Genomic DNA, 14,875 nt, shown 5'->3' on the forward strand with positions numbered 1-14,875 from the left:
ACAAGGTAATGTGGGTATAATAGTAGGCCATGCAGTGGAACCCACAGCAACTGAATCCCTGCTTCTTCAATGGGTACATGCAGCATTTTTTATTATTAAATATTGATATCTAGAACCAACACTTAATACCTTTTCCTGAAATTTTCAGTGATTTCTATGAGCATGTTTATACTTGCTATGTGCCAGGTATTATGCTGAGATGCAAAGATTACTAATAATATATAGTCCTTGCTAATTAGGGCTTAATTACAGGAGGGAAAAATAGAGATATAACAGATAAAAGCAACAAAGTTTTAGTTCTCATTTTCATTTGATAGGTAAAGGAATAAAGGAATTAAAGGAATGGGGTGAGCAAGCAAGTCGACAGTAGATCGGGAAGCAGATTCATTGCCTCCAATTTCCTCATCTAAACCATCCACGTAATAAATACACTGCCATTGCCAAGAACCTCTGCCTTCCTGACTTCCGTCCCAGCTCTCTCTGGCCCACTGACAGCTTGGTGCGAGCAGCTGGGTTTTTGAGCCTGGTGTGTGGTAGCAGTGCTGTTAGCATTCTTTTGTTCAGAGTAAGGATATGTTCTGAAAAGAGCAGCTCAGTATGCAGTCATCGATATTTTCACTAAAATGATACAATAGTAGCCAGTCAATTATTGAACAATTTGAGCAGTGAAGGGAATTCCCTTGGGGAATTCATATTAATGCAGAATGCACAAGACTGGAAGGCATTTAGAAAGAAAATAATAAGAGGGACAGACTAAAAAAAAAAAAAGGCTCAGTTCAGTGTTTTCTTTTTGTTTTTATTAATCCCACTGAGGATATTTTTCCCATTGATTTTTAGAGAGAGTGGAAGAAAGAGAGAGAGAAACATCTATGTGAGAGAAGCACATGGATTGGTTGCCGCCCCCCCCCCCCCCCCACACGTGCCCCAACCAGGGCTGGGGATGGAACCTGCAACCCAGGTACACATCCTTGACCAGGAATCAAACCCAAGACCCTTTGGTGCTCAGGCCAATGCTCTAACCACTTAGAAACACCAGCAAGGGCAGTGTTTTCTGGTATAACTTTTGTTTCTTAGTTTTACACCCTCTGGACTCCTAAAGAGTCCATAGGACAGACACTCTTCAGATTTGCAATTACGTCAAATTGATAACGGGAATGGGGAGCTGAGGGTTTTTCCCAGGGTAGTGTCTCACAACACAGAAGAATGAGCTCCGCAGAAGATGTAAGCAAAAGAGTGGGGAAATTATTACAAGCAGATTCAGACTCCCCTCACGGGGAGGGGAGCCCAATAATGGGCTGCCCTTTAAAGCCTTGTAGTCCAGGAGTAGATATTTGCTACAAGCCTGTTTCTATATCTATCCATGTCATCATCTGATTGATTCCCTCAGTTGTTCTTGCCCAGCAAAGGACCTGAACTTTCCCTGTTTCTTTTCTTTTCTTTTCTTTCAGTTTTTCTTTTTATTTCAAGAAAAACGATTTTAAATATAATAATGTTACATGCAATAAACCTTAATATTTCAAGAAAAACGATCTTACATATAATAATGTTACATGCAATAAACATTAATATCTCAAGAAAAACTATTTTAAATACAATGTTACATGCAATAAACATTAATATTTCAAGAATAGAAGGGTTTTAAGTATAATAATATTACCCAAACTGTACTAACATAGTATGATATCACAAAAGTTATAGGAAATATTAAAAATCTGCAAATAACAGGGTTACTTCTATTGTATTCTAGTATATATTTTTCCCCCTCTGGCTCTATTTTTGTTCATCAGTTTATGTTGTTCATTATATTCCACCAATGAGTGAGATCATATGATACTTATCTTTCTCCAACTGGGTTATTTCACTTAGCATGATGCTTTTAAAGTCTATTTTGTCAGATATGAGTATTGCTACTCCAGCTTTTTTTTCTTTTCCACTTGCATGGAAGATTTTTTTTCCATCCCTTCACTTTCATCCTGTGTGTGTCTTTTGTTTTGAGGTGGGTCTCTTATAGATAGCATATAGTTGGGTCATGTTTTTGTATCCATTCAGCTACCCTACACCTTTTGATTGGAGCATTTAATCCATTTACATTTAGGGTTATTATTGAGAGGTACTTATTTATAGCCATTTTAATTCTGTATGGCTAGGTTTCTCTCTCTGTTTCTTCTTCTCAGCAACCCCTTACAGCAATCCCTTTAGCACTTCTTGTAATGCTGGCTTGGTGCTGATGAACTCCTTTAGCCTCTTTTCATCTGGGAAGCTCTTTATTAACCGTCTATTTTGAATGATAGCCTCGCTGGATATAGTAATCTTGGCCTCAGTTCCTTGCTTTCCATTACTGTGAGTACTTCACGCCATTCCCTTCTGGCCTGTAGAGTTTCTGATGAGAAATCAGGTGTCAGCCTTATGGGAACTCCTTTTTAGGTAATAGTTTTCTTTTCTCTTGCTGCCTTTAAAATTTTCTCTTTGTCTTTAATTTTTGGCATTTTAATTATGATGTGCCTAGGCGTGGGTCTGTTTGGGTTCTTCTTGTTTGGGGTTCTCTGTGCCTCCTGAACTTGTGTGACTTTTTCCTTTACTTCTACCATTATTTCTTCAAACACCTTCTCTATTCCTTTCTTCCTTTCTGCCTCTTCTGGCACACCTACTATTCTAATATTGTTATGTTTCACATTGTCCCACAGCTCCCTTAAGCTGTCCTCCTGTTTTTAATTGTTTTTTCTTTTTGGTTCTCTAATTGAGTGATATTTTCAACTCTGTCTTCTAATTCACTGATTTGATCCTCAGCTTCCCCTAATCTGCTGTGTATTCCTTCCAATGTGTTCTTTATTTGTCTTATGCCATTCTTTACCTCAGACTGTTCTTTTTTCATAATTACTATATCTTTTTTTTTCATACTGTTGAGCATTTTTAACATCATTACTCTGAACTCTATTTCAGATAAATTTCTTATCTCTGCTTCATTTCTCTCTTCTTCTGGAGAATTCGCTAGTTCTTCCCTGTGGGGGTTGTTTCTTTGTTTCCGCATTTTGGTTGTCTATTTGGGTTTGTGACTATGTTTTAGGTAGATCCTCTATACCTCTCAATCTCTAGTGCAAGACAGTGTTAAAGGCTGTTTCTGTCTAATTGGATCAGGCAAAGACTCAAAGCCTCTGTCTGCAGACTAATAGGATTCCGACTTGAATTGCCCCCAAGTAATCATCCTCAGGTGTGGTGAGAGTTTTTTCAACAGGGTGGGGCAGTTGCTCCTGCCTGGAGGCTAATTGTTACTTTTACTCTCTTAAGTGGCCTCAGGGCAAGGTGTTTTCCAATAGGGTGTGTCGACTGTCTTTTCCCCCAGGCAAGGCAGATATCTATGAGGGAAAGATGTCCTCCACTATGTGAGGAAATGACTCAGCCCAGGAAACTTGGGGTGTCTGCCTTCTGAGCTTTATCCCCCGAGTCCCCAGTCTTGGGTTCTCTTCTCACAGCTCCAGTCCACTTCAACCTCCCTCTGCCAGAGCACAAGGTGGGTGTCTCCACAGGGAATTTTTGTGCATTGGCCCTTTAAGAGTATGCCCAAACTTTCAGCTGCCACTCCCTGGTAGAGAGCACCCCACTGCTTTTCACAGCTAGATGTTATGTGGGTACCCTCCTCAGTTTGGTGCTCTCTGCTGGGGAAATCTAAAGGATAACTGTAGGTTGATTATCTACCTATGCAATTAGTTTGTCATAATTCAGTGAATTAAGATGGCTATTACCTTATTTCACCCATTCTAAGGTCTTCCTTTTATAATTTTAACCTGTAAAATCACTGGTGGCCAGGCAGCTGTCCTGACATACTTGTCATCCCCTGGGCTTACTTGAATGTGACTGTTTTTCCTGCTGGCATGACTAAGGACTATAATCCCTGGGTGTCTCAGTGTACAAACCATTTGAGGACCCTTTGAAGATGGAGGAGGAGTACTGGCTATTGTCTATAGAGCTTCATTGATATCTTCTCTTGGGATCAGAAATAGTAATGTCATGAAAACTTGCCCAATGGGAATCATTGGCTTGGAGAAACTCCCAGGGATATTACTTGAGCACTTAAAATATGCTACATCATTAATGTTATTGGATAATATTATTTAGAAAAACAAGAACATTGCAATATTATCCAGGGTTGAACTATCAATGTGAAGAAGTTTGAGGAATACCTAAGCAAATTATTTCACTTGTATTTTCTTTTGTACTAGTATGCATGCATAACAATATTTATGCCCCATAGGTGTAAAAGAATACTTTTAGTAAGTAAAGTGAAACATTCTAAGTTGTAAGAAAGTGTTATGGCATAGTTTAAAGGGCAGCACTTTTTTTAAATTTTAGTATTGTCTCATTGTAGACTTCTTAGATTTGATGAAACTGGTAGTTCCTTCATAGAACTGAGGTTTGGTGAAGGCCTGGGAGGGATGTAAGCATTAGGGAGCAGCAGGTACTGTGTTAGGTGCTGGTGCCTTCTCAAACTTCACCTGAAATATGAACATGTGGTGTTTAAATTCCCATAGTGCTGGTGAAGAAAAAGATCATTTTCACCCTGCCATTTGAATATTTTCCTCTCCAGACTTTTTGACCCTATGATGCATTTGAGAGCTTGGAAAGCAATACACCAGAAAAGCTCCAGCCAATTTGAAATTAGTTTAAAGGCTCACATTTGAGGCACCTAAACAGCTTTGGAAATCATCAATTTCCTTGGTTTCCTCCATATAGGATTAATTTTTATATGAAAGAAAAATCAATTGCAAATAACTATAACTATTATGTCACCTACATGAAGAATAAGTAGTGCATACTGTAATTTGGGAAATTACATAGACCAGTGATGGGCAACCTTTTGAGCTTGGTGTGTCAAACTTCGCCAAAAAACTGAGCATAACTCAGGTAGTGTGTCACTTTGAGGAAAAAACTAACTCCAAGACTCTAGTCGCAAATGTTTCATCCTCAGGAGCAGCAAATGTTTCATCCTCGGCATGCGGCTGCGTGTCATCAGAAATGGCTACGCGTGTCAGTGCTGACACGCGTGTCATAGGTTCACCATCACTGACATAGACTAATGAAGAAGAAATGAAAGGTATGGGTTTGTTAACTTAAAAACATTTGAACTTGTAAAGAATTTTTGTGAGTTTATTTGAGCCAAACCGTCGACAATTGCTGGGAAGCAGAATCTCAATGTATTGAGATAATGCTCCAGAGAATGGCAGTTTTTCACCTTGTTTTATGCATTACAGTCAAAGGAGGAGACATAAGTGGGTCACATGAAATCCATTGGTGATAGATTAAGGAGGTGGAAGAAAGCAAAGTAGGGGGAACATCTGGGATTGGATAAAAAGTAAAATGATAGACATATGCTTATTTTACTTAGATGGGTACTGGATAGTTAACAGTCAACAAGTAATAACAATGACCCACTATAAACTGGTTTTAGTTAAAGTTTTAATTTTAGACCATCCTTTGTGGTTACTTTAGATCTTTGAGTTTGCAAGACTGCCATGCAGGCCTTCCCTGAGCTTGTCAGTTTAGCAGATTATAACTTTGAGGAGCAGAACTGCTAGTGAGGTAAATGAAACACACAAAATTGATAGTGTTTTGAGTCTGACAGTAGAGCAATTGAGGAATATTTCAGGAGAATACTTATAATATTTTCAAGGAATGATCAAGAGATAAGTACAAACAATCAGCCTTTTTTTATCCAAGTCATACTGAATATTACTGGGACAAGAATCAACCCAAAACAGAGCTGGTGGCATCCTTCAAATATGTATAATACTTCTGTCATTACAGTAGGATTTAGGGAAGGAGCATGGATTAGGTCCATCAACTTGACCTATGCACATTAGACAAGTAATTGTTTGACTAAATGGTGATTACAGGAAAATAAAGATCTGTAATAAACATTTAAAGAAAGCAAACTTGTATGAAAGAAATTCATCATTGTAGTATGACTAACAGCAGAGTAATAAAATAAACTCCAAGCTATTAGGAAATGTGCAACAGCAGACTTTAACAGATAATGGTACATAATTAGGAGGAAATTTTAATTCTTTAAGAAATGTGAGCCCTGACCGGTTTGGCTCAGTGGATAGAGCGTCGGCCTGCGGACTGAAGGGTCCCAGGTTCAATTCCGGTCAAGGGCATGTACCTTGGTTTGCAGGCACATACCCAGTGGGGAGTGTGCAGGAGGCAGCTGATCGATGTTTCTCTCTCATTGATGTTTCTAACTCTCTATCCCTCTCCCTTCCTCTCTGTAAAAAATCAATAAAAAATATATTAAAAAAAAAAAGAAAAAGAAAAAAAAGAAATGTGAGACCTCTGGTTCCAGAGGTCCTCAATGTTGTTTTTGTATCTTGAACCCCTCCTTGAATCTGGTGAAGAACATGAACACTGTCTCAGAATAATTCTTGCATGAGTACAAAATAAAACATATAGGATCATGGGAGTCAACTATAAAAAAAAAAAAAAAGAAATGTGGAATTAAAATAAGTGCCATCAAAAAACCATTGCATTGGCCCTAGCTGGTTTGGCTCAGAGGACAGAGTGTTCACCTGCAAACCAAAGGGTCCTGGGTTCAATTCCAATCAAGGGCACATATCTCGGTTGCAGTCTTCTCCTTGGTTCAGTCCCTGGTCAGGGCTGAGTGCAGAAGGCAACATAATCAAAGTGTTTCTCTGTCTTTTCCTCTCTCTAAAAATCAATGGAAAAATATCCTCAGGTGAGGATTAAAAAAACACACACAAGCCCTAGCCAGTTTGGCTCAGTGGATAGAATGTCGGCCTGTAGACTGAAGGGTCCCAGGTTCAATTCCAGTCAAGGGCACATGCCCAGGTTGCAGGTTCCATCCCCAGTAGCGGGTGTGCAGGAGGCAGCCGATCAATGATTTCCTCTCATCATTGATGTTTCTATCTCTCTCCCTCTCCCCTTCCTCTCTGAAATAAAAAAAAAAATCCTATATAATAAAGAAGTAATATGCAAATTGACCACCACTCCAACACACAAGATGGCCGCCCCCATGTGGACACAAGATGGCCACCACAAGATGGCCAGAAGGGGAGGGCAGTTGTGGGCGATCAGGACAGCAGGGAAGGGCAGTTGTGGGCAATCAGACCAGCAGGGGAGGGTAGTTGGGAGAGACCAGGCCTGCAGGGGAGGGCAGTTGGGGGCGACCAGGCCTGCAGGGGAGGGAAGTTGGGGGGGACCAGGCCTGCAGGGGAGGGCAGTTGGGGGCGACCAGGCCTGCAAGGGAGGGCAGTTGGGGGGGACCAGGCCTGCAGGGGAGTGCAGTTGGGGGGGACCAGGCCTGCAGGGCAGGGCAGTTAGGGGGGACCAGGTCTGCAGGGGAGGACAGTTAGGGGTGACCAGGCCGGCAGGGGAGGGCAGTTAGGGGCAATCGGGCCTGCAGGGGAGTAGTTAGGTGTCAATTAGGCTGGCAGGGGAGTGGTTAGGGGGTGATCAGGCTGGCAGGCAGAAGTGGTTAGGGGCAATCAGGCAGGCGGGCAGGCGAGTGGTTGGGAGCCAGCAGTCCTGGGTTGTGAGAGGGATTCCAGATTGGAGAGGGTGCAGGCTGGGCTGAGGGACACCGCCCCCCCCCCCCCCCCCCCCCGCCATGCACGAATTTCATGCATCGGGCCTCTAGTGTATTATATATTAAACACACACACACACACACACACCATTGCATCATATGCCTATAGCAAAGACGGCACTTAATAATTATTTATTAACTGAATGAATGACATCGTAAGAAATGTCCAGGGATTTAATTCAAGCTCAGATATCAAATGTGGTCATGAACTAGAAGCTGTCTAAAGCTAAAGCTCATCTAAACCAAACACCTCAGTAGGCTCATTCCAACCAACTTACAACTCAAGCTATCTCTCTTATGCGTCCTTCAATATTCCCTACAAAAGTGGTTCTTTTTAATTTTCAGTATTTCACTGATTTAAGGAATCTGTTAACATAGCTTTTATGTTAATGGTTAGCCAGAGATTAAATTTGATGCTGGAAAGATAAGTTTAAGTTAGGTACCTAGCAAATGCTGATCAATTGTCCTGAGACCATCAAAGGAGAGAAAAAAAACTTTGTTTTGTGTTTTGGTGGGGCCGATTTTTTAAAAAAAAAAAAAAGTAAACGATTACATCTTTGGCAGAGGATCTTTCTAGCTTTCAGAAAAGTTCCTTTAAAGTTTAATTTACATAAAATAACAAGGGGATCTTGTTATGCAGATTTGATTGGGCAGGTCTGTGATGGTCCTGAGACTGCAGTTTTGACCGCTCCCAAATGATGCCGCTGGCTTTACACCATACTTTGCTTTGCCAAAGATATAAATTCTCAGCTGCCTTAAGTCACCTAATCCTCGCTTTCAACTTTAAAATGTGGTCCAAATGTGCTTGTTTTGCAAGAGAAAATTTCCAGAAAACATCTGGCCTGCTAATTTTCCTCACCTTCGAACGGGGAAAAAATGCAGTTCAGATGTACATCTCCAGTCTGCACACTTGGTGGTCTTACATAGGCTCTGGGACCCAGGAACCCGTCTATGGTCAAGGGCGAGGTCTCCTCTGTGTCGCTGCGCCTTGCGGCTCCGGGTCGAAAACACGGACCGCGGGAGCCCGGGGGATGCCCGGCCACCCCTGCCGCTGACGCCACTCCTTTCCAGGAACCCAAAGCCCGCCCCACCCCGCGCGGCCGCCGATTGGCCGGGAGGGCGCCGGGCGTGACGCAAGGCCCCGCCCCGCCGTCCGTCCGGCTCCGCCCCGCGGGGTGGCCTGGCGGTTTGGTCTGGAGCAGCTGAAACCGGTTTGAGCGCAGCCGCTTTCTGCAGCCGGGCGACGCCGCGGGCCACCTTGGGGAGCGCTGGCGAGGCGCGGACGCCCGGAGCCCGGCAGCTCGGCCCGCGGCACTCGCTCTCGGGCGCGGCGGCAGCGGCGGCGGGGACCCGCGGACGCGGACCCGGCAGGTGAGACGGGCAGCCGGGTGGGCCGGGAGCTCGGTGCGGGGGGCCTGGGCGGGCACTCACGTGGCAGCCGAGCTGTCAGGGCGGCCCGGCCCGGGGACACGGCGGGGCGGTGGGGGGGCGCCGGGACCGGCGGCGGGGTCGAGGGGTGGGCTGTGTCCCCCAGCCCGGGCCGGGCACTGCCTGCCGGGGAAGCACCGGCCTGGACGTTCCCTTCGGTAAGTCGGTGGGCAGCATCTTTATTCGACTTTTATTGTTTGCTGCCACGTTTCCGCTGGGCTGTCTGCCTAGCGCTTAGTTCCTCTCTGGAAAAAAAATTGTGAAGTCTTTTTCGATGAACCGGAATGCAGAGAGCATAGGACCCCCGGGAGCAGACGCAGGACCAAGTTAAGGCACGAAGACACCAAAATGCCGCTGCAGTGCCCTCACCCACCGCGGGTCCCTGCCCACCACCACCGCTCTCTCTTCTTCGACCCCGAAGTCACGGTGTTTGGACAACCGCTCATTTTCTGAAATTGCCTCACCACGAGGTCTGGGCCATGCTTGGATACGCCAGTTATTCCAAGAAACCAGAGTGCCTTCCTCTCTCCTAGGAAAAGGTTCCAGGAATAGGTAGACTGCAGTGCCCTCGCTGCCGTTTTGAGACAGCAGCTCTTTCTCGCCAAAGCTCTGCTTTCTCCAACGCTCTTCAGTTTTTGCCTTGGTGAGATCTGGGAGAAAGCCTTCATCCATTCGGTGCCTCGTCAGCCCCTCCTGCTACCCCACTGCCCCGATCCAAAGGAAGTCCGCCCTGAATTCAGTCATGACTTGGAGAGAATTCTTTCACCTTGAGGCAGCTGTTGAGTCTGATGTAGCACCAACATAGGGGAACTGATGGCATCAGGCAGGATGTTTGGACCTGATGATGTTGGGGTTTTTTTTTTTCTTCCTTTTTTTTTTTTTTTAATGATGTCTTCTTTATACTCGTCTTTCACGGCCCCCATTTTCCTCCCCAGCTCCTACCCTCTACTCCTCCCCCCCTTCATGTTTCTCCATCTTGCTACATTTCTGACAGTTGTGACTTAGCTAAAAAGTAAACACAAGTTATCAGTACTTTTTCCAACTCCTAATGTGCTGGCTACAAATAACGCAATATAAACAGGTAAAACTGCACAAGGTCCTATCTGTTTTTGATTTGGAGAGCCCTAGGCCGGGTAGCTCAGTTGGTTACACGTGATCCCCAGTCAGGACACATTCAAGAAGCAACCAATAAAGGCATAAATAAGTGGGACAACAAATTGATGTTTGATTCTTTCTCTCTCTAAAAAAAATTTTTTTAAGTTAATTTAAAAAAGAACTAGGGCGAACCAGTATTCTAGACAAAATAAGACTTAGAAAAGTTGGACTCAAAGAATTAATGGCCACAAAATAAATCTCACAGTGGCAAAGTGAGTAAAATTTTATGTACAAAAAGCAGATTGATGAATCAAATCTTTGTTTATAACTTAACCAGGAAAAATATATGAAATATATATAAAAAGGAAAACGTTTGGAAAGACTTTACTGCGTTGTTTAGAAAGTGATTAAGGAATTAACTTGGCTTAATGAAATCCAGAAATCCTTTCTTAATAAAAATCTCTTCATGTCTGCATACATTTTACTAAAACATTGACTCAAAGTATCCTGTGGTCAGAGTAGTGGGATCATAATGGTCCTCCACCGAATGAATAGGAATTAACTCAGGAAAATGTAGGCATTTCATATAGTCCTTTCTGACAGCCAGTTATGATACCCAAAGCTGTTGGTGTCTAGGAAAGAGCAAAGAGAATCGGAAACAGCTTTTTCTTTGAAAAAAAACAAAAAAAACTGGGGGAAAGGAAAAACAGTGAGAGATGTTCTTTTTGGCCAGAGAAACATGTTTTAGCTAAAAGATATGTCTTTAATTTAGCTCTAAGTTAAAATGTTCTTATACCTTGGTTTGCTTAAATCTCCTTTTTGTCCCCTAAGCTGATAAACTAGTAAGGTCACATATTGGAATAGTTTCTTTGACTAAAAGAAGAGAGTAACATTTATTTTGCTAGGTAGTGTAAACTCAGAAATATTTTAAAATGTAAGTTGCAATGTCATTTTGCTAGTTGCTTGAGTCTTTAAAAAATATTAAAGTAGTGTTAAATGCTACTCAAAATCTCAGGTAAGAATGCTGTTTAATATTTATCTAAAAGCACGAAATGGAGGTTATATTTAAAAACCAAAACCTTGTCAGGAAGCACAGTCTATAAAAGAATGATAGGTGAGTTGATTAAATGATATATAAAATTACATACATAGTCAGCTCATGTATGTAGCATTTTTCATCTTATTTTATGTATATTTGGAAGACCTCCCCTGTTCAAGGTTTTTGTTTCTTTTTGTTTTGTTTTGTTTTTGATGAAGAGGAAGTGTTATTGGGTGTGTAAATTTTGTGTTTTCACCACAGAACAGTATTTTACTTAGTCACCACTGTTTTCGTGATAGCTGGTGCTTGGGTGCTTCAATCCTGCACCAGAATTTTGGCTTCTGTCCACGATCAAGTAAACTGCTGTAGCAGCAGTTCTCCCGGCTTTTATTGGTATGGTATTACTGGGGGAGATGGGGTGGAAATTAAACTTTTGGCAATATAAGTGGAAGATGATGCTTTGTTGACATTTGGGGAAGTTTTGTGGCATTATCTTTGTGCTTTTATAGTACATTTACTGCAGCTGTGTCCAGCCAAGTTACTATAGTCACTCTTACAAACAACCTTAAGAATAAGAGACTCAATTTTAATGACCAATTGATTTCCCTTTTATTAAATTAAATTTAGATAATTTTCTCATTTAATGCAGTAGAAATTTAGAGATAATTTTGTATCAGTTGTTAAATTTAATGCATGGGAATAATTACATCTGATTTCCCTAAAATTGGTTAAAATAGTATTCACCTATTAGTTGATCAATTTTGAATAACTGTGTACTATAATCATGTGGACAAGACTCTTCTTAGTTAAGAACTGTGGTAGTAAACACTGGGTGAAAGTATGTTATTGATTGAGATTGAGGTTGTTTATTCAGTTTTGCTGGATAATGGAGCTTTTGTTATGTCTCAAAATTAATTCAATAACATAAAATTTGAGCTTTTTTGCTAGCCTTAAGGTTTCTTTTTGATATAAATTTAAATGGAAGATTGCAGTGCTTCAATAAGCCATTTTATTAATTAGAAAAGGAAATATTTGTACTCAGTGTTATATACTCAGATTCATATCAGATGTCATGTTAAAAGAGAACTTTTTAATATATATGTTTTTAAATATATTTTCTTGATTTCAGAGAGGAAAGGAGAGGGAGAGAGAGATAGTAACATCAATGATGAGAGAACCATTGATTGGCTGCCTCCTGCACGCCCCCTACTGGGGATTGAGCTCACAACCCTAGCATTTGCTCTTGACCCGAATTGAACCAGGGGCCCTTCAGTCCGCAGGCTGATACTCTCTCTCCACTGAGCCAAACCAGCTAGGGCAAAAGAGAACTTAAGATTTTGGATAATAATAGGTTATTTGAAGGGGTTAACAATCAAGGTATTTTTAGATTGAGGATATTCTTCAGCAGTGCTAGAACTGGATGTATGTGCTTTAAATAGATCATGTTTACTCTTAGAAAGTACTAGTAGATTAGGGCCCTGGGAGTGCGCAGGAGGCAACCAGTTGATGTGTTTCTCTCACATCGATGTTTCTCTCTGTCTTTCCTTCTCTCTCCCACTCTCTCTAAAAAATAAAATAAAAAAATCACTGGAAATATCCTCAGGTAAAGATTAACAACAACAACAAAAAAAGAAAGTAGATTAGATATTTTAGAAACTATTTTGATCAAGGACAGATTTTTCTCCAGTGCAGAGTCTTGGGTTTTCTAAATGAAGTGGTCAAGTTGCTAAATAGGGAAGTCTTTATACAAGTATAACATGAAACCACATTGACTGATGGTCCTGTTTATATATATTCAACATTTACATTTTATGATTTATGTAAATGGGATGATATATAGTTTATAGCTAACATTGAGCCTGGACTCTTTAAAAAATTTTTTTTGAAAATTTATTTATTGATTTTTTTAAGAGAGAGAGATGCGTTTGTTATTCCACTTATTTATATAGCATTCATTGGTTGATTCTTATATGTGCCCTGACTGGAGATCGAACCTGCAATCCTGCTACTTTAGGACATTGTTCCAACAAACTTAAGCCATACAGCCAGGGTGAGCCTCCCCTCTTGATCCCCATAGCTGCCCCCTGTGGATACAAATTAGAGATCAGGTTTCTCAATTTCAGCCTTGTTGATATTTGGAGTTGGACAGTTATGTGTGGAGAGCTGTTCGGTGTGCATTCTATGGTGTTTAGCAGCTCTACTGGCCTCTACCCACTAGATGCCAGGAACATCTCCCCAGGTTGATTGTGGTAACCATAAATGTCTCTTGACATTTGGAGGGCAAAATTGCCTACAAGTGAGAGCAGATTGATAGTTGCCAGGTGAGAGGGGAATTGGGGGGTGATGAAAAAAGTGAAGAGATTAAGTACAAATTGGTAGTCACAAAACAGTCACAGGGACAGCATAGGGAATGTAGTCAATTGTGATAACTATATATGGTGACAGGCAGGTACTAGACTTATCAATCAGAGGGATTACTTCATAAGTTATATTAATGTCTAACCACTAGACTATACACCTGAAATGACTATAATACTGAATGTTGGCTGTAATTGAAAAATTTAAAAATAAGCTGTATATTCACTTCATAAAAATTAAAAAAAAATGCCTCCAGTAAGAATCACTACTATAGATCTATATCACACTGCCTTGTCTTAGAAGTGTGGTAGCAGTATTTATTAAATGACTATTGCAGAGTAGTGCTTGTGTTCACAGGGAGCCAAGGGAAAACAAAGGGGAAATAGAAGAATGAATGACTATGAAAAGTTCTTTATGACTTAGGCCGAAACCGGTTTGGCTCAGTGGATAGAGCGTCGGCCTGCGGACTCAAGGGTCCCGGGTTCGATTCCGGTCAAGGGCATGTACCTTGGTTGCGGGCACATCCCCAGTGGGGGGTGTGCAAGAGGCAGCTGATCGATGTTTCTCTCTCATCGATGTTTCTAACACTCTATCCCTCTCTCTTCCTCTCTGTAAAAAATCAATAAAATATATTTAAAGAAAAGAAAAGAAAAGAAAAGTTCTTTATGACTTAGGTATATGATCTGACTGGGAATCGAACCTGCAATCTTGTAGTGTATGGGACAACACTCCAACCAACTGAGCCACCCGGCCAAGGCATGTTCTTTCTATATTTAAATTCTATAACCTTCTTGAGAATTGACATTATATATTTAAAAAGAAACCTATTTCCTCAGGTACTTAAATTAGAGGATGGTAAACATTGATTTGGCTGGGGGAAATAGCAAAGAAGTGAAAATTCAGAGAGAAAAAAATGTGGGTAAGTGATTAAAGACATCAAAGGCTTAGGGGTTTAGATTTCTGTAAATAATCAAAGTGATTCCAAGAATTTCCAGATTTAGAAGCCAAAATACTGGTAGGAGAATTAGGGTTATGAATGAAGTTCAAACTTTAGAAAGAAAGGCATATATATATATATATATATATATATATATATACACACACACACACACACATATTTGATCATATATATATATATATATATATATATATATATATATATATATATATGATCAAATACAGGGTTTGGTAATAAATTGCAAAGTTGATACTCTAAATTTAAGTCTGCAGAAATTGCAAAGTTGATACTCTAAATTTAAGTCTGCAGAACTGTACTTGATGGTCCTAAGGATAATAAAGAGAAAATCTGAAGAGTGACTTGTAGCGGGAGGTGTTTGGTTGTTTCTCATTCATTAGTT

At 41.0% G+C, this 14,875-nt stretch overlaps 1 protein-coding gene across 1 annotated transcript in view; it reads left to right on the forward strand.

Moving 5' to 3' along the window:
• The first annotated feature begins 8,783 nt into the window (after positions 1–8,783).
• The window catches only part of GPCPD1 (glycerophosphocholine phosphodiesterase 1), a 64,660-nt gene continuing 58,568 nt past the window's right edge, over positions 8,784–14,875 (forward strand). Inside the window, exon 1 of the mRNA XM_079784522.1 lies at positions 8,784–8,968. The gene's annotated coding sequence lies outside the window, so the exon portion shown is untranslated. The remainder of the gene's footprint in view (positions 8,969–14,875) is intronic.

Source organism: Cnephaeus nilssonii, assembly GCF_951640355.1.
Source record: "Cnephaeus nilssonii genome assembly, chromosome: 11".
Taxonomy (NCBI): domain Eukaryota; kingdom Metazoa; phylum Chordata; class Mammalia; order Chiroptera; family Vespertilionidae; genus Cnephaeus; species Cnephaeus nilssonii.